Here is a 20,119-nt window from a genome sequence, read left to right on the forward strand (position 1 = left end):
TTAGCGTGGTCACTTTCCATATATTTTTTTTATTGGAGGACGATGCAAATAAGTGATAAACATACCCTCAACTTATTTTCGCAGAGAAAACGATGATCGCTATCGCTTTTTAATACTACCCACAATACCACATGGCTAGGTACAAAAAGACCTGTTCGGGTACGTGTGTAGATGTAATATACTATTCCTGTCGTAATTATTCTGCATTCGGATTCATTCATGGGTAGTAAACAAGGTTTCTCTGTGTGCAGTTGTCATTAATGTAGCCTACAATAAGTTCTTACAAAGACGGTTTCCTAAATGTTCTCCTTTCTTGTGCATTCTGTGCATCATACTTCTCTGTGTACACCTCGAAACTGTTTAATGTAAGCTGTTTTCAGTTTCCTGAAACAATGAATTGAACTACTTAAAATTTCCCCTTAGAATTATGACATCGTTATTGCCGGTTTGGAAGAATATTTACTTTCCAGAAAAAATGGTACCAGCCTACAATACACAACTCATATTTTCTGAACAGTGATGCCAAATCTGTATTGCACCCCACCCCCATGTTTTTTTTCCCTCTCTCTCCTCTCACCTTTCTCCCTTACTTATCTCTGAAGTGGCTGCCCTGCTGTGACACCCCCCCCCCAACACACACACACACACACACACACACACACACACACACACACACACACAGTGTGATGCTCAGTTGCAGTCAGGCTGAAACCCAATCGCGTTCAGAAGCCGTGTCAACCATTTTTCACCCATCCAGAGTGGCCCCTTACCACCCAAAATGAGCTGGCCACAGTGCTCTTTCTTCTCTGCACCTCTCGCTGTAACACAACACCTATTTACAGTGCAACATGAAAGGTAAATCTAGATGCACACTTTCAAAGTAGACCTGGTCACTGCAGGTTAGATAGATGATCCTGGATGATTTAAGTGCTGCAGTTGCCAATGTCACTGCTCATAAATCAGTCTCAATATCAATAGTGTTGCAGACACAAATACGGCAGACAAGAAAAGAGTGCACAAAGCGCTGACAAAATGACTCATGTCCAACCAGAAATGAGGCTGCTGGTTCTGGCTGTTTGATTAGGAGGCTGTGTGGGTTGAAAACTCACACAGGAATTCAACCATTAGGCATCTCTACTGTGGCACAGAAACAACAATATGACTCTCTCGCTTTTCCCTAAATGAATCCTGTATGTGAGAAATTACTTATTGGATTTTTTTGTGGCATTTAACCCAGAAACCCAGAATCATCCCATGCTAGTGCAGGCTCTGGCCCTGGGGGTGACCCATGGACCACCTTCCTCCCATCTGTGTCAGAGCTCCATAAGAGGGACCAATGTTGTTTGGCCAGCCAAAACGCGTCAATTAAGCACCAGATTGCTCCGTGCCCTGCAGAGTTGAGCACAAGAGAAGCACGTAAACTTTGATAGCCTCATGCAGGATGGCAGCTTTAGCTGATGTCTGTGTCTCCCCTGTCCCTATCCTGTACTCTAGGGAAAGAATACGGCGAAGCTCAGAACTGTGTGCTCGGGCCCAGGGCCCACACACCGTCTCAGCCCCTGCAAGGACCTTCAGGCAGGAATGAGAGCTATTCTCACAGTATTTTTCCTATGTCAACCTGCAGGCGGCTGGCAGTCACGAATAAGTCACAAATCCACCGGCTGGCTTGAATGAGTCAGCCATTCCAGTCAGAAATGACACAGGCACAGATATCATATCTGTCAGCCTCGAGATTTAGACTGACCCATCTGCTCTGGAACATGTTAAACCATTAGTCTTGAACACACTCTCATTCACAGCCTCTTATCTCCTCCCTTACTCTCTTTCTATGGCTTATCTTGACCTTATCTCCCTTAATATTTATGGCGGCACGCTGTAAAAATGCTTTCAACAGTTAGTTGAGCTGTAAACCTTAAATGGCCCTGCCTGCTTTACTTTTCAATTTGTTTCCCTTGTAATGGTTAAGATAACCACAATTTAACGAGTGTCAGAGAAATTACAAGGCTCCGACAAATTTGCCACATAATTCATTCAAATGAGTATGTGGGCTCTTGTATGCTTTTGGCTAGACCATCTCTTATTCAAGTAATGTTAGCAGTAAATCTAATTAATGAAGTGACCAGTTAAGCCAGAGAAAATGTTGGATGTGGTCTATAACTTGTTTCCACACTCAGTGGATGTGGATGGACTGTGTTTATTCCCGAAACATCCCCAGCTGTGTCATGCATGAGGCTCTCCTAACAAGTATTTTTTTAATCAAGTCTACAACGTTGCTAATCCTCATAATCACTCATTGGGCTTGATTCTGCTTGTGTGGTCATACCAGATTGATGTACACAAATGAGAGATTTGAGAGCAAAGGATTCAATTCAACTTTTTGAGGGGAGGAAGGAGCATGAGGGATTGTGAAACACCCATCTCTCCTTGCACGTGTACGTACCTCGGTTTCCTCTCGCTTGGCCCAGGTTCCCTGATGTGTTGGCTAAATCTTTAATCCCTTTAACAAGATTAGGAGCTCATGGCAGTCCCCGTAGTGATAGCGCTCCGGCTAACCTGTTCTAATTAGGAATGGGATGGCATTTCACCGTGGAACGCTCCCAAAACTTCCAATTGGAGGCCTGACACAAGAGCCCTCTCCAAATAACTTTTTGGGGAGTGCTGCTTCCCTCCTTGTCCTCTGTTTGTCTCTGGGCAGGCTGCACTCTTCTAGAGGAGCTGTTTAGCTCTTCGTTGTCTGTCTTTCGACATATCTAATTGAGCCGAGGTTTCCGGCGTGAATCTGGCTTGCTACCATGAAGACAATAACAGCGTAGCATGCCCCAAGTCAAGCCGCTAACGATAAATCTCTGCCCCAGTTGTGGCCTTGAGGGAGAGAAGCAGTCTGCCTCACAGGAAGCGGAGGAGCATGTATATTTTAAAAGGGACATGCTTCAGTAGTAAAAAATGTGTAGAAAAGTTAAGAGCCAGTGAAAACAATGGGCGAGCCCATAAAAATGTTACGGGTCTACTTGGAAATGCAACAGCAATGACCTAGAAACGAGTCGTGTGATATCAGTGAAAGTTTATTTGTATTGTTGTGTAAAAGCACTTAGATATATGAGAAGCCCTGGCCCCACAGTCTGTCAGAAGTCATTGTGCCTCTAAACCGTGCTGTCAGGTGTTGGGAAAATGCTTTGTATTGTTTGCTCACAACTATGTACATACCTATCATACGAGGTAAACAAATAGAACATAATGACCTCAGAATTGAATAAATAGCTTTTTGATTTTGAAAATTGGAATAGCTCTCTGACGAGGAGTCTGCAGCAGTAGACATTTTGGAATTGTATTGGGTAGACTGTTGAATGTTGCTTGCATGGGTTGGGTTACAAGGTTAGTTGGTCACTTTCAGTTTTGTTGGAGTTGCCCTGACTCTGGCACATCTCTGTCCAGAAGTCAAAACATTCACCCAAGACTGCAGAATTATAAATAAACCCCTCTGGCGTTTTGGTCGTAATGGACGCAACCCTATGCCACAGAAAGCGATCTCATGGCTCTGAGTTTACACAGGAAATCTCCAGAACAAACAAAAGCAGGAAGACAAACAAACAGAGGGAGGGATGGAAGCGGCGACCGAAGCCGGCCTTGGCAGCTGGCCTCCCCCCACACAAGTCACCTGGCCGTGCTCCATGCTCAAACTCTGGCCAATTAAGAGCTACCATGCTGAGCCCAGCTCTGTCCATTTACCAGATTTGTTGGCTCAGCGCTTGTCACTAAATGACAAATGGCTTCGTATTACTGAAAACAAACCAACTAATGCAGTTGTTTAACAACAAATGGCTTCATGCTACTTGGAGAAGCATGTATACCTGCACTGGCCGCCCAGTTAATATATAGACATAGTACATTTTGGGTCATTATAGTATGAATGACCTATACTTAAATATAATGTAGAGAAAGGAGCGGGTCCAATGACCTACACAACTTTTTGTATACAAGAATGGATTTTGTATGGACTGGTGCTTACAGAGACATTTGAATTTCCTAACTGATCAATGCATATTTTTTTTATATAGTTTATGTCATATCATGGCCTAGTGCAGGTTCAAAAGGAAACTCAAAAATGCTAATTCTTAACTTAAGTCCCTCTAATCTGATGGTAACTGTCCTTATACAGTGTGTTTCCACAGCAGAGAGATCTGGCATCTGTTGGACCCCAGCATGAGTCCCTGAGGCTGAGAGATGCTGTTAGGAGAAGCAGCTCTTCGCCCCCACATCCCCCTCAGCAAAGTCTGGAGGGCTTAGGGGTAAATCGTTTTGACAGCCACCTAAAATTTAATCACCTTTCTCACCTCTCTGCTCCTGTTTACCGGGTTTGCTGTCTTTCCCCTCTTACAGCCAGTGGAGTCACCCATGTTATTACGTGTGATGTGTCTCTTCCATTCAAATCCTGACATACTTAACTGAGGGTAGCTTTTTCCCACCCAATTAGTATTTATCCTCAGGGGAACAGATGGGCCATTCTTTGTTGGTATCGACTGTTGGAAAGATAATGATATGACTTTACTGTTGTCATCAGCAAATGGAGACTAAATCTGTGTGCAAATCTGCAAAGATCTAGTGCATAACACTGGACATGCACCAGTAGTTATTATGAACACATCATACAGAAAGCATACATGGATCAAGCTCAATGTGTATTACAGCAGCACCTATACAAATTTGACCTTTGTATGATGATCTTTGTTGCCCCTAAAGCAACCTACACTGATTATACATCAGCAAATCTCCCCCTTGGGCTGCTTACACAGAGGGCACATAGACGTGAGGGTTACTGTGTATTTTCATTTGCATACTCCGCCTTTGATCCTTCGTTCTTCTGGTGCTTTTTGCCAAACGTTCTGCCGCTGATGTCTAACTTTCCGTGCTGTGACTGGGAGAGTGGAAAGGAGGAGGGGGTTGGTGTGTGCATTTTTCAGGTCTGGACCTGAGGGTACACAATGCTCCCCCTATACCACTGCAGCCCACATTGCACAGCCCTCTGTCAGGACACCAGGGAGATGGAGTGAGGACTGAGGCTAGGAGTGGTGGTTGGGGGGCAGCGAGGAGGGAAGAAAAATATGCTATGCACTCAACGCAGCTTGCTCTGCCCAAACTGACTCCTGGTAAAAAAAATTTTATAATGGAATGTTAATGCTATACCAGCTAAACTGTTTGCGCGATGATAAGAGTCGTGGTTCTACGGTCGTTATTTTTTAAAGCTAGCTTTTTTTGTGTGTGTGTGCTTTGCTGGTAAAATGCCTACTGATTTTCTTCGCTGTGCACAATGTAGATACAGACCTCAGGAGTACATCAGACTGACAGACTGGAGAAATTCCGCTGCCCCCGTGAACGGGCTTCAGTTACAATTCCAGACAGTGCAACATTTCTGCCATTAACCCCAAAAGGGCACAGGAGCTCTTTTGTGTGCTCTGCGTACTCCATGTCGGCCCACTGCCACCTGAGAGATTGGCCGGCACAGAACCTGCCAGACAATTACAATTCCTAATGTTACCACGATGAATGCGTTCAAAGGGTCTCTCTGCAACCCCTTTCCTCTCCTCGCTTTCTCTCAGTCTCTCCTCCTTCCATTTCTCTCAACCCATCTTTTTCCTCCGCTCAGGAGAACAGCTGGGGCAGGGGAGGACTGAGTAAATAAATCTCTCCTCCTGGGTTTGTGCTCAGGCTCACTGTAACTTGTTCTTCACGACTCCCCAAACCGTGGCAAATCATTCTCCTACCTCGGGGTCAGGCTGTTTTCCCCCTCTGGTTCATTCTGTATCACACAGATATCCTGAGTTATCTGGAACTTCCCTAGAAAAAAAACATAATTTAGGGCAAAATTGAGAAAAACTTCATCAAACTTTATCAATCTGAAATCAATATGTTGAAGAAACATCTCTTCAGCAAAATCAGTCCGCTGTGCATTATTGAATATGATCTCAGTAAGTGGTAGTGTGGGCTAAATTTAAACAAACAGCAGAGTAGAGGGCGAGGTCCAGTTCACAAGGGCCAAGAGATGGAGGAATTGATTATTTTTGGATTGTAAGTTGAAGTAAGTTCTTTGAAGTTTTGTGTAATGGTCAATTCCAGTATTTTGTAAACCAAATAGCTCACCATAGAGGCGCCACATTCACTGGGAGTGTACCACAGTATGAGTCCAACTTCTTCAGCTCCATGAATGCAAAGTAATGACTTGCAACATAAATTACAGAGATAAAACGGTCGTTTACCCGTAAATATTAATTTTTAAAACCACACTGGTTATTGTTGCGTGTATAATTTAAGATTTAGGCCAAGCACTTCTGGAACAGTTGTATATCAGCTTAATAGAATTCACTGTACAAAACACAATATATATGTGAAATATCTTCCCAGCCTAAAGGCTGCGGTGGTGGAAATATCTCGTTCAAACAATTTTTCTTGTCTCGACTTAAAAAATAAACAGCCTCTCGTTTCACATGGATTGCCGGCCCATTTTCTGCTTCCCCCATAAAATTGTCTGTATATCTTTGGCTGCAATCGTGTACAGCTTTCAGCAGTGGCAGGCTGTAATTTAAAAGTGTGCCTCCGGAATTCACTGCAGGGTCTCACTGCTGCTGCGGAAAAAAATACCATCAACAGCTTTGTTCCGGCACAAAAATACTCAAGGCATCAGATGAGGACAGTGGCACTTCTAGGCAGCAGCCTCTGCACCAAGCACATTACATTTGACCAACTTGTAATGGTGGAACAACCAAATAACTGGATTTGGAGCTCTTTGTTAACCTCACTGTATCTGGCCTCGCAGGCAGATATGTAGTCTCCGTTATTTTTTCGTCTTTAAACAGCAGTGTACTGCTTGTGGAATGAAGCAGTGCAATGTGTCTTTCCACACTAGACATTCTGCTGTTCCTGTCGATGGCTATCCTGAGGTCCATCAGCCTGGCTCGGGGCCACGGAGCCTCTGTCTGCACCTCACATATTGGGGAGAAGTCAGACTGGGGCCGGTGCGGAGAAGGAGAAGGAGGAGGAGGAGGTGGAGGTAAAAGGGGGAGAGGCAGACGGAAAGGTAATGGCCCTCCAGAGGAACTGGCCTATTCTCCATTCCCGACGTTCTTGGCTCGGTTCCCGCTTAGAACATGTGTTCCTCCTTCCTTCTTGTCTTTGATGGGGCTCCGCCACTCACCATGGCTGAGTGGGCTCTCAAGAGTGTGTGTGTGTGTGTGTGTGTGTGTGTGTGTGTGTGTTGGATATTCTAAGTTTCAACTGAAAGTTTGAGGCCACTGATTCAGCTGATGACTTATGCAAAGCTGCAGTGTTAACCAATCTTCATCCTCTCACACCTTGTCCCTTTGTTTTCGTGCCCGAGCATAGATGGAGGTGAGGTGGGCAAAGTGTGAACACATTTGCCTGCACATCCCATTATGGAGGACCTGTGGGCCACTTTTGAGAACCCCCTGCCCGTTTCCCCTCTCTCGTTCCTCATGCACCCAATTCCTACAAACCCCTCCGAAACAGCATGACCAAATGTGGCATTAGTCACCCATACAACGTAAACAGATTGTCATAACAGCTCCGTGAGAGTAGAGGACAGATCACTCTCATTGTCTTGCTTGCCCTGGCCTATTCTGTGCGGCTTCCCTCCCTACAGTGGTGGGATAGAAAGTATGTCAGGGATATATAAAACACTCCAAGCACTGACTCGGGGACTGTGGCCGCGGGGTCGAGTTACGCTATGAGTTTGGGGGCTTGGGGACATTGCTGAGATTGAGTGGCCCTTGGGGGGAGAAGACCCGCTGTCACTCACAAGACTGATTAGTGTGTGGCACGGCATTGCTGAACATGGCCCACCAATGGTGACTGGGCCTGGGGGAGATGTGTGTGCTAATTCGGCCTCAGCTAACATAGCCCAGTCCCCTCTGTGCGAGTGAGCTCAGGGCCCCGGGCCCGTGGAGCTGGGAGTGTCAGTCATCAGATGATGATGCAGAGGCTGTGTGAACCACCGAGCGTGGGAGAGTTTCTCTTTCCTACCGTTGTGGTCTCGTGTGGTCTCTCTCGCTTGGGTTTGTGTGGTGGTGTCAGTGGCTCAGCTGGAATCTCATGGCTGTGAAAAGGGAATCTGGAGATCACAGTTTGTGTAGTATTCTTCGTGGATAACACATGAACCTGAGAGAGTTAGTTCACCTTCCTGTCTAAATCCCTCTATGGCTCATAAATACAGTATTGTGGGACTAAATGAACCCTGATTGCAGACAAAATGGGTGAAATTATGGTTAACTTCCTGCCAGAAAAATGCTTAATTGCATATAAACAGTGTGACAGAGGCTATTTGTACTAAGAGACTTGGTATAGTGAGGCTTGGATGAATGATGGTGGAATTGCAGATGAGCATCTATTTGTTTGCTTTGGCACTGATGCGTCCTGCGATCCACATGGCTAAGAGCAAATGAGGCGCTACGGCTCCTAGCGCGCTAGCAGCTCAGCACTAACAGGCAGATGTGTCCCGCTGGCTGTGGCGTCATGGGCAGAGGCAGGTGCCACTCATTGGCTGCTCCTGTCCCCAGGTGCTGCACTGTTTCTCCCAGCAGCTGCACTGAGCGCTAAGGGGCCGCGGAGGAAGGATAATCCCTCTACGCGCAGAGGTGTCCTGCTAATCACCCGCTAGCATAATCAGGCTTCATTACAGGAACAAGTCTGTCTGTAGAACTGTGTTGTGCTGCTACCAAACGCGGAGGGGGCTGAAGACAGGCACACTGAAATACAAAAACAGAATGTTCAAGGATCATCTTATGTATATGTATTTCAAAGGTTGTGGCTACTGACATAGAGGCTCCCATACAACAGAGTAGAAACTGGAGCTGCATGAGGTTTGGACTAGTTGGGCAACTAACATACAACCTTTCAAGAGCCTGATTCTAATTCTTTTTTTTTTTTTTTAAGTATATTTTTTGGGGGCTTTTATGCCTTTAATGCAACAGGACAGTGGAGAGTGACAGGAAGCAAGTGGGAGAGAGAGTCGGGGTAGGATCCGGAAAGGACCACGGGGTGGGAATCGAACCTGGGTCACCAGCGTACGGTGCAGGTGCCCCAGCCAGTTGCGCCACGGCTGGGGCCAAGACTGATTCTAATTCTAAGTCCTAAAATAATCAGCTGGAAATAACTTTAACATCCTGCAGGAAGTATTGTTTTCAAGAATGTATTGAAAGCCACAACACACAAACACACAAATAATGGTTGCTTCTCCTGTTCAGCTTGTGGAATTGTGTGGGATTACCTCATTTTTAAGACAAAATATATGAGATGACACTCATCTGATCTCATGTGATACCAAACTCCTCTTTCAAATAAAATTAAATGGATGTGTGCAAAAATAGAAGCCCTTCCCTTAAGTGCGCCATTATAGATACACTGTAAATCATCTGATGGTGACGCTCAAGTCCTATGCTTCTCGCCTAGGGCCATGTGTATCTCGCTTACCATTTACCAAGTACCGCCCACAGTAATTGCCAGAGCACCTTGACATCACTCATTTTAATACTGGGTGTCAGGATGACATAGCTTTTCTTTTCTTTTTTCCCCTCGTAATTCTGCCTGGTCTCCAGATTGTTCTCCAGCAAATGCTGACTGATGCCTCTGAAATGATACGGCCTTGTGCTGAATTAAGATGCTAATGTGTGAATGCGCGCTGCTGGTCCAGCTGACTTGTCTTATTGTTCCTGACTGTGTATGTGTGTGTGTGTGTGAGAGAGAGTGTGCATTCATGTGTGTGTGTGTGTGTGTGTGTGTGTGTGTGTGCATGTGTTTGTGTGTGTGTGTGTGTGTGTGTGTGAGAGAGAGTGTGCATTCATGTGTGTATGTGTGTGTGTATGTGTGTGTGTCTGTGTGTTTCTGTGTGTGTGTGTGTGTGTGTGTGTGTGTGTGTGTGTAGGGGATGGAGGTGGCCCTCATTCAGGCTCAGTCAGCCTTCTGTGACGTCTGGAGCCTCCAATCATTATCATATTTCTCCATCGCTCAGAGACGCTGACACAACGTGGCATGACTCTCGCCTGGCTCTGCTGTGCCTGGGAAAACAGACGGTGTGACTCAGGGAAATGACGGGGGAGATGGATGTGTTGTGTTGGCACTGCGTTGCTGGTCTCCAATAGCAGTACCATAACAAAGCAAGGCAACAGCGTCAGCACGTCATATTGTGCACTCATTAATTGTCTTGCTGACGTCATAGTCTTCTGACATAAAATTACCCTGGGCATGCTCTGAATAAAAAAAGTACCTATGACTTACAGATAGTAAACATTAGTTGTAAACATTCCATTTTGGGCCCTTTAAGATTATATATAACTCTGTTTTCTATTCTACATGCCATATTATATGTTTGTTATAACCTTTATGTGTGGTCCATTGAGTCATTTAACCCTGGAGAATAGCATCTCCTTTGTGTGAATCTGTATGAGTAAGCATTAGGAGGAAAATGGCATTCATTACACATAGAGACAGCACACCTGCACCCTGATATATGTGAAGTTTTGATGTGCAGAGGGGGGTTCCTCCATCAGAAATCTGACACACAGACACAGTTAAATGAGCCCGATAGACATGGCGAGTTTCAAGACGAGAGCAATTTAAAATCAGTTATGGTGAGCACAAAAGGTGTTGTCACCCAGGTGGTGTAGCATGACGCTTGTGTATACATCCCCCGTCAATGGATGTCTCCCGGCTCTAAAGACATGCATTCATCATGCCAGAGGCAGCCCGCCCTTCTCATCTTAGTCCCCCATCCATCCTCATGTGGACTGAACCTGAAACTGCAGTGATGGATAGTAGTGCTTCATTTAGGAACCCAAAGCCGTGGTAGGGGTAGGGATGTTTCGAGCCCCCTTGGGTGACGAGCACTTGAGACACTCGGCAGTGCATGACTGGCCTATCCACCATCCCCGACCCCCCCACCCCCTCTTCAGTCAGCTATCAAAGTTCTTTTCAGGGGGGCGGGGGGTGTCCATCATCAGGGATATAGCCTGTCAACGACAGAATAGTCATTGCATTTTAAAGCTGCGTCTGACAAAAAGAGGGGTCCTGTAACAAAATCCTGCACACATTCACCATAGAAGTATTTTCATTGGATGCGAGTGTTCCACAGTGAGCCTTCTACTGTGACACGATGAAAGCTCACAAAATAACTAATTAGGCTACTCTGAAGATGGATGCGTGCATTTCCATGACATTTTCAGGAAATATATTTTAAAGTCAGACCATAGCCATTGTTCCGGACTATATTGGGAGGCTATTTACCCAGCATGGGATCCCACAACAGCCAACGTCAAGCTGAGAATGGTAGAACTGGTCTTCATGATGTTGTGCTATAATCAGACAGAACTGCAATCCGTTGAGCAAATCCAGAGCACACTCTGAAGCAGCTGGGAAATGGCCCCTGCAGACTAGAGTCTCCTAACAAGCCTGAAATTTTGTTTGACTTTGTGGTCAGTATTGCTACACATAAGCAATGTGTCTTCTTGTTTAATGCATTTGAGAAAGATGGCTGTGCTCGCATTCTCAAGCTAAGCCAATATATCCAAAAACAATGAATGTAATGAATCTTTTCTCAATGCTGGTGCTATTGCAACACACAGCAACAGCAGCACACAGCTGAAGTATATCGGAAGTGATTTGTCATTATGCAGTGGTAGGTCTTGCGCACAGTTGTGTGTGAGTGTGCTTGGAACACAAACATTGAAATCCAGGGCGGGTCCATTTTCACTATCAGAGAATTTGGTTCTAGCAAAAGGCTCCAGTTGCCTTTGTGATCCACATGTCAGCCAAGGTCTCTGGCCCGTTTTGCTCTGCGCCGTGCCTTTGGGCGTCTGATGTGTGAATCCCGACTGTGCTGGAGCGGTGGTGAGTCACTCACCTCTCCGCGTCTGCACATCCCTAACTGCCTCGCGTCCATCTGCTCTGACTCAAGATCTGGCCCAGGTCATCGGATTGCCTGGAACCCAGGAGGTAGGGGCAGAGGGAGAAGATCATGTCTGCACAATGAAAGGAGCGGCCATGAGAACATCTTCTTACTGTGAATAGATGGGTGAGATATGTCTGTCTCTGTGTGTGTGTGTGTGTGTGTGTGTGTGTGTGTGTGTGTGTGTGTGTGTGTTTGTGAGTGTGAGTGTGTAAGTCTTTCTGTGGCTGTTTTAATGAGTGTGGAGAGGGATAGAAAGTGATGATTTACTCCTTTGTTTACTGACTGTGACACTGTGCATGTGCAGCAGTAACAGCTAGAGACACCAAACTAGACACCAGTGGGAAAGGTTATCGCACATGTTGCTTTGTGACTGTCTCTGTTTAGAATTCCGATATATTTTTCTAATATCCTCTCAAAAGCTCAGGTCAACATGGTTCAGCAGCCAATGCAGTTTCTGTGGAGAATTCAAATGCTTCCTCTATACTACATTTACTTCGAAATATTTTCTTGTACTGTTTGCTATTAGAGCTTAGAAACAACTTTTCAAAGAAAAGAAAGTAAGCTTCTTTTCATGGTGAACTTTTGAAAGTTCGTAAGCTGGAAAAAAGGAAGCACAGAAACGCATGCAAGATCTAAGTCTAACGGGCAACCTTCTGTTCCCCATAAAGCTTTGTGTTCACATGGTTCATTTTGGCCTTCTTCTTTACAGATGAGTTGTAGAACCTCAGCGTTGTTGCTCCGTCACACAAGTGTGCACGTTTCTCATGACATCTTTGCTCGCCCTTGACCCGAGGGCCGGCCGGCAGGTGTGGTTCTCCTCCTCCTCCGGTCCTCCGTGCACATGGCTCCATGGAGCCCATACATGGCCTGTCATGCTACAGTAATGTCTGCTGTGGACATCTGCAGCCACCCCCCCATCTCCTCCATGCTCTGCTTCCACCTCAGTCACTGGGTCACAGAGTCACCGCAGTGGGGGTGGGGGGGGGGGTACCTTCAGAAACCTCGCCAGGCTTCACTGGACGTCATGACGGTTAGCTTAATTAAGCCAGGAGTCTCCTTTGGCAATGAAGCCAGGGAGGGAGGAATATTAAGACCAGAGCAGTGCTCCTCAGATAACATGTGCCTCTCATTTCACTGGATGCAGGATGAAAAGCAAACATGGTGGATGGCAAACGTAAACAAGGGAACACTAATTCAAAACACTGATGAGCAAATGGCTTATCTGGTTCTGGGTAAGTGGTAAAGGGAGGGGGGCGTAACGCCTTTCTTCCCTTTCCCCTACACCCCCACCGTGCCTTGAAAACAACAGGCCCCCCAAAGGGTATCAGCATCTGGATGGAGGTGGATCCGGATATTACAAAAGGACTGGGAGTATGACTTTGACAAATTGAATGTCACTAATGAATAATGATGGCCAGTCCTCTGGTCAGAGCAACCTGCGGTAGGAAGGGCTGCCAAGGGGCGCTGATGCGTGAGGCCTGAACTCAAAAGAAATGTCCTAAAAATACTTTTAAATGCAAAACAGAGAGGGCTGAAGCCCAAGGAAGCGAGCATTTCTTTAAGGATCGGGTCTCATTCAGAGAGTTATTGCTCTAGCACACGAGAACCCATTAAACTCTCAATTCACTGTTTAATTTTTCAGGAAAGTCATTCAGATTCATAGCATTCATGAATGATTTATTGAATAGTATATTAATAGTAAATTGTTATTTTTAAAAAATGCTGAATGATACCTTTCAGACTAGCATAGTAGTCTCTAATTCCTGTTGCTATGACAGATTAGAATGTGATGTGTAGTTTAACAATTGATATTAAACCCTTACGGCATTTGATTAAGTAATATGAAGCTCTGACAGTTCTGGGAATCCATCTCCCTCCTGCAGCTCCATGGAACAATGCTGGAATACCTCTGACATGGCGTCAAGCATTTTGGCTTTGCATGGAAGCATGTAGAACCAATGCCCTCAGGGCATGCAATAGTCAAATGTACACGGTGGCTTCAGATTTCCATATCTTTTGACAGCAATCTGTCAGCATCCCCCACAAGTATGTAAACAGTGCAACTGCCGACCAAACGCACCGAGAATCTAATCTCTCCACACGCTGTGGTCTGAGAATATCCCTTTAAACAACCACAACAGAAGGCATGGTGCACCTTCTTTCAAATGTGTGAAAATGCATTACGTAAACTTGCTGTTGGAGTTTGTCAAACAGTAGACTTCAGGTTGAGAGTACCCTGGTGTCCTTCACACACAGACACACACAAACACACAGAGACACACACACACATTTTTCCTCTCCCTCTCTCTCTCTCTCTCTCTCTCTCTCTACACCGGTGATGTTGTAAAGAACATGGCTGGGTAACATCTCATATGGTTCCACTTAGTTGATGCACTTTCTACATGCACTTTGCAAAGCTCCTGTTTCCATTCTTGTAGGTGTGGTTTGCTATTTAGGTCACAACAGAACTCCACGGAGCCTTTATCCTTGGAGTCAGGAGGGATTTTATGAACTGCATAGCAACTGCAATGAGGCGTGTCAGCTTACATTTACATTATGCCACAACTGTGAATAGCTCCTCATGTGGACTAACTTGGGTTGTGGGGGAGAAACTTAGGTCATTTAGCTTATTTATTGAAATATTTGTGACAATAAAAATAAAAAGGCTGTTGTAACATTAAATGCCCACATTCTACAGTACATAGAGTATGAAATAAAAAAAGACTTTTTGAATTTTGTGTCCATTAAGGCACATTTTCCAGTGTGTGTGTGTGTTTGGGTAATACATGGGAGTATGTGGGGACCCTGAGTTATGACAAGTGTTTATCAAAGCAGACAGGCCACCTTCCAAGTATTGCTGATGTAAAAAGAGTATGGTTTACAGGTTAGGACCAGACAGGAGTGCTTCAGCGTATACTGCTGATAATCCACTTGGAGAGTGGTCCTTGATGAAGACGGTGTGGTCTCAAACCATTTTATTAAAAAAGCACCACAGGCCTGTGAAAACAAGATGCATCACAGCTCAAATTCACACGGCAGTCTGAATTACTTTGGTCGACCACTGTGTTTGCACTCTGGTCGCACACAGATGCCCAGTGAAGGGGGCTGGACTTGTGTTCCGGGAGCTTCAGTTACTGGGTGAGTCATGCCAGAGACAGCCCCCACACAACCTGTCCTCTCTGCTCTGTTAGGGCACCCTGTCACAGGCTGCCCCAACTTGAGCAAATAATAAGATATGGAACCCTCTGGAAAGAAATCAACCTATTTTAGGCATTTTGGGAAGGGAAGACATTACAGACATACTCAAAAGTGGAGCAAGTTGTAGAGTTGTATTGGAAACTGTTTTTACTAACCATACTAACTACTAAGTCAACTGCAGAAAAAAAATCACAATGTGATACAAAAACAGCATCTTTGTTATTTTCGTAATTGGCTGGGTAAATGAGGAACCCAATGAAAAACTTTTTTTAGTCCTTTGGACCTACTAATTACTATTTGCCACTCTACTGAATTCTTAAATAACTAACAAGAAGTAGGAAAGTAACAACCACAAGATTTTAATTTGAAGTGTCAGAGTTTCCTGGCTGTGGTGTGAACATATTGGCTCTGGAGAGTGTATAACATCCCTCTGCTTTTCCAGCTCTGAGTCTGTAACATGCCTCCCATAGGTAGGGTATGTACTATAAATGATTCCTTATAAGGATGTTCAGCATCCACGCTGCCTTTTGAGGGATAGTTTGGTTTGCCAATGACTATGGGCACTGGGATGTCTCTATGCATGTGTGTGTGTGTGTGTGTGTATGTGTGTGTGTGAGTTTGGGTGTGTGTCTGTCTGTCTGTCCATGTGTATGTCTGTCTGTCCATGTGTGTGTGTTTTTGTGAGTGAGTCAGTGTGTGTGTGTGTGTGTGTTTGTCTGTCAGTGTGTGTGTATGTGTTTGTCTGTCCCTGTGTGTGTGTCTGTCTGTCTGTCCATCCATGTGTGTGTGTTTGTATGTGTGTGTGTGTCTGTCTGTCCATGTGTGTGTGTGTGTGTGTGTGTGTGTGTGTGTGTGTGTGTGTGTCTGTCTGTCCATGTGTGTGAGTGAGTGAGTGTGTGTCTGTCTGTCCATGTGTGTGTGTGTGTGTGTGTGTGTTTTGTGTGTGAGTGAGTGAGTGTGTGTGTGTGTGTGTGTGTGTGTCTTGTCTGTCCATGTGTGTGAGTGAGTGAGTGTGTGTCTGTCTGTCCATGTGTGTGTGTTTGCGTGTGCGCGCACACCCTTTGGGGTGGCTGGATTAGCCTGGGCTAGACTGGCTCTCGTCAGCACACGCCGGGCCGTTTGCACTGAGGCCCACCATTCATTCCGCTTTGTTTTCCTTCCCCCACTCTCGGTGCATGTGCAAAAAAGTGTGTTTTCACTAGCTGTGGCACCACTGAAAAAAACGACTCACTCACACACAGACACCCACACCTGGATTGAGACCTTTCATTCAATACTGTGCACTTTGAATGTTATGCATGTATGGGGCCAAGAATATGCCCATTTCAAGTTAAGACCTCTTGTGACCAATATAGACCAGGAGAGATATGTAAACACACACACACACACACTGTATACACACACATTAATTAAACTTGTCTCCTCAGCCCTTCTTGTCATAATAAATTGTGTTAGACTGCAAGGTTAGATAAGTGCATAGAGCGCGCTCCAATACACCCCAACACTGTGGTCTACGTCCACTCCATTTCAGAAGCACTGCAACATATAATTTAAAGGGAAAACAAAGTGAATAACATAAATATACATTTTCATAAACTATGACACTTGACTTATGATGCTGGAGGCTTTCTTTACATGTTTATTCTGCTATATATCATTTTACCATTTTCTCCACTTTAATTCTCTCGTCTCATGCACCTACTGTAATCTCTGACTACTTCACTGCCAGGGTTTATGTCAGTGAATGAAATTAGACTATGTATTGAGCTGTGATATCTACTACATCTGTTTGGAGCAAAGCGTGAATCATTCTCACATTTCAAAGGGCACATTTGATTGTGACTAATACTGACAGTCTGCTCTCTGGGTGCTTCTTGGGATGATAAGGGAGGCAGTCTGGATTCCCGAAGCAGTCGAATGCAATTCAACATTAGGCGTGTTCATCTATTTGGATTAGACTACATCAGTGGCTGACATGAAGCCAATGGACTGTATAAACAGTGCTTTAAAATGAAATCCTCTGTGTATCTTTAATTCATGTTTAGTCTGCAATGCTGCTCTTGGTTTTCTTCTGAAATGGGCTGTTAAGGCTTTCAACACTGCAATTTTCCCCAAATTAACATCTCATTCGAATGAGACACTGTGCTCTGTGGAAGGAGACACTGAATGAATTAATCTGTTTGGAAGGAGAGCTGAGCAATCAGCTCTTCAGACATATTAGTTAGATGTGAAGGGTTATACAATCCATAAAGTCTGTGAAAATAATTATCAGGGAATCTCCTACGCCCTTTCTTAGAAGCATCCAGACGTAGCTCGGCTATATATAAAAAAACACCACCAGCACTGTTTCTGAAAATACTTGGCATGCAGGTCCACGGTGATGGGATTTTGCCTGCAGCACTGTATATGGTTGGCTGGTAAGTCATGAATCATCACTGGCACTAGCACAGACCTTACAGCCATCTCCACCGTTTGCCCAAACTACATGACGGTACTCGGAGGACCGGAGCTTGTCCCCTGTCCAAAGAGATAACGTTGCGCTTCATCCTACACAAATGTGTTCGAAACCGACCCAATTTGCAGCTCAAGGCTCGGCTATTCGATGTTTGAATTTCTCGATGTTGACAACCACATTGGAGTCAGAGGGTTCATGCAGGTACTCTTCAGCTCAGATCAATCAAATAAACGTCTCGGTTCCCACTAGGACTGCCGGTGAGTCATTCCCATCCTCCACCTCCCAAAATGGCTTTGCCTGATACCTGCATCCACTGATGGCACCTGACATCCTCTCTGAGTGTGGGAGAGCACAAGGCCCAGACATCAGATCGCCTGATCCTGATCTCTTCCCCATGACTGTGCGCATCCACTGGTGCCATGCACAAAGGGTCACCCCTATGGAAAGAGTTGCACAAGTTAGAAATGTCATGCCACAAAGATATGCTATAATGAATTATTTGTCAGCAGGGTGCCACACACATGCACACACAAACACAAACACACACACATGTGCATATGGACTAACAATCACACACAGATAAGCAGACCAACAGACAGATACACACACACACACACATACCGGTATGCATATGGACTAACAATCACAGAGACAAGCAGACCGACTGACAGACACACACACACACAGACACACACACAGTCTCAGTAGTCTCTTTGTTTATTTTATACGCACTATTGGAGGTACATGAAAAACCTCTCGGCTCTCTGTAGCAGGAAGTCGGTGCTTTTGGGAGGCTGTTTTGGAGAAGTATGGCAATAAGTGAACATCAGTGGTGGATTTTTCATCTGTTATTCCACTCTCTCATGCACAGGGTACTCGCATGCCAAGTCCTCAGAAGAAAATTTCCAAAAAGGGGAATATGGAAATGTTGGAAATATATTCCCAGAGCAGAATCTTGATATCATTCACAGCTCTGTTTCCAGCGGATGTCTGCCTGGGTGCTTCCCGCTAGCTGGCCTAGAAACGGAGGCAGCGTGGGGCTTTGTTGTGGAGAGAAACGGTGCTATCCCACTGGCGATCTCCCTCTCTCGCGCGCACAGTCAAGGATTTTCTCAGGGCATCCAACAAGAGAGCCTTTGAAAAAACAGTAACCTGTGCTGGTTGCCATAATGCCATGACACTTCCTCATGGGCGGAAACTGATCCCATCTCCTTATCGTGGCTGTTTGTGTACCCATATTTTTCTCATTTCGTGTGCTGGTTATGTACAGAGGGCTAACTGTAAAAAAGGATATGACATCACAACAAGCAATCGGGAAGACACTGAAGGCATTCAGTATTCACAGTGAGTGAAATTCATCCCTATGGAGATTGGTACTGATGAGATACATGCAACCATCACAGATGCAAACTCGACAGGCACAGATCAATTCCACAATTCAGTCTGTGAAAAAGTTACTGTGTTAAATGACCATGGTAGATAAAGGCCCTGGCAAGAAACTCCTAACAGTTTAAGACTTGAAAGCATGCTGGTGCAGGTCCATTAGGGAAGAGCTTAGGACCACACAGACTTTGGGTTGGATTCTCTACAGCATTTACTGCCAAAGATATCAACTACATGATCATTTTAACACTCCTTGACAACTTCTAACTCTTCCACAGCAACACAGTGTTTTGATTCTTGGTACAATTACGACACCGTACGGAATAATCTAGAATCCACAAAATACTACCACATTGCCAATTTCAAGCAATTAATCAGAAGTTTTCGAAAATCTCTTCCAATCTTTTCTATTTGTCTGGCATAAACTAATTAAGTATGCAGCAAATGAAGTGGAACACTTCTCACCAAAGATTCTAGAGCGCTACGCGCAAGATGGATTACTGGCTGGAAAATACATTCTGGTATCTTTGCTTCTCACGCTGGTCTTTTATCATAGACTATTCTAGTATTCCTTGAGGTTAAGAAACAAACAGCCTTGCAGTCAAACCTAAGCAAACCTGCTGAATTACGGGTCTATGTCTCACTTCTCGCTCAAGGTCTATTTAGTTCTCAGCTAGCCAGTGTTAGCTGCCCTCTGTGACACAAAGTTCAACAGAGAGTGAACCCAGTGACTCAGGGTCAGGGGTCACCAGCCTTGTGGCAATGCAGGACCACTGTCTGAAGGGGAGACACAAGGGATCCTGGGAAACTGGACAGAAGATTAATGCACTCTGTAAATTAGGTGGAAAGTCACAATGTTCTGGCTGTGAAGTGACCACATATATTAAAAAAATATATATATTGTAACCTTCAGTCTGACTCGATTTCCACTGCGTTCTTGCCCGTGCAGGCTGTTCTGCCTGCATGTTGTCCTATCTAAATGTGCTTTGGTGAAATGATGGCAAAAGGTTAATGACCATTTAAACATGAGCGACAACAAAAACAAAGTGGACCCAATGCAAATCTTGTTGAGCTTCTTGAGAGCATGTCCATAACATTGGTGACCCCAGGGTAGAGTAAACATTCCATTTGCC

This window comes from Alosa alosa, chromosome 11 (genome assembly GCF_017589495.1).
Source record: "Alosa alosa isolate M-15738 ecotype Scorff River chromosome 11, AALO_Geno_1.1, whole genome shotgun sequence".
NCBI classification, from domain to species: domain Eukaryota; kingdom Metazoa; phylum Chordata; class Actinopteri; order Clupeiformes; family Clupeidae; genus Alosa; species Alosa alosa.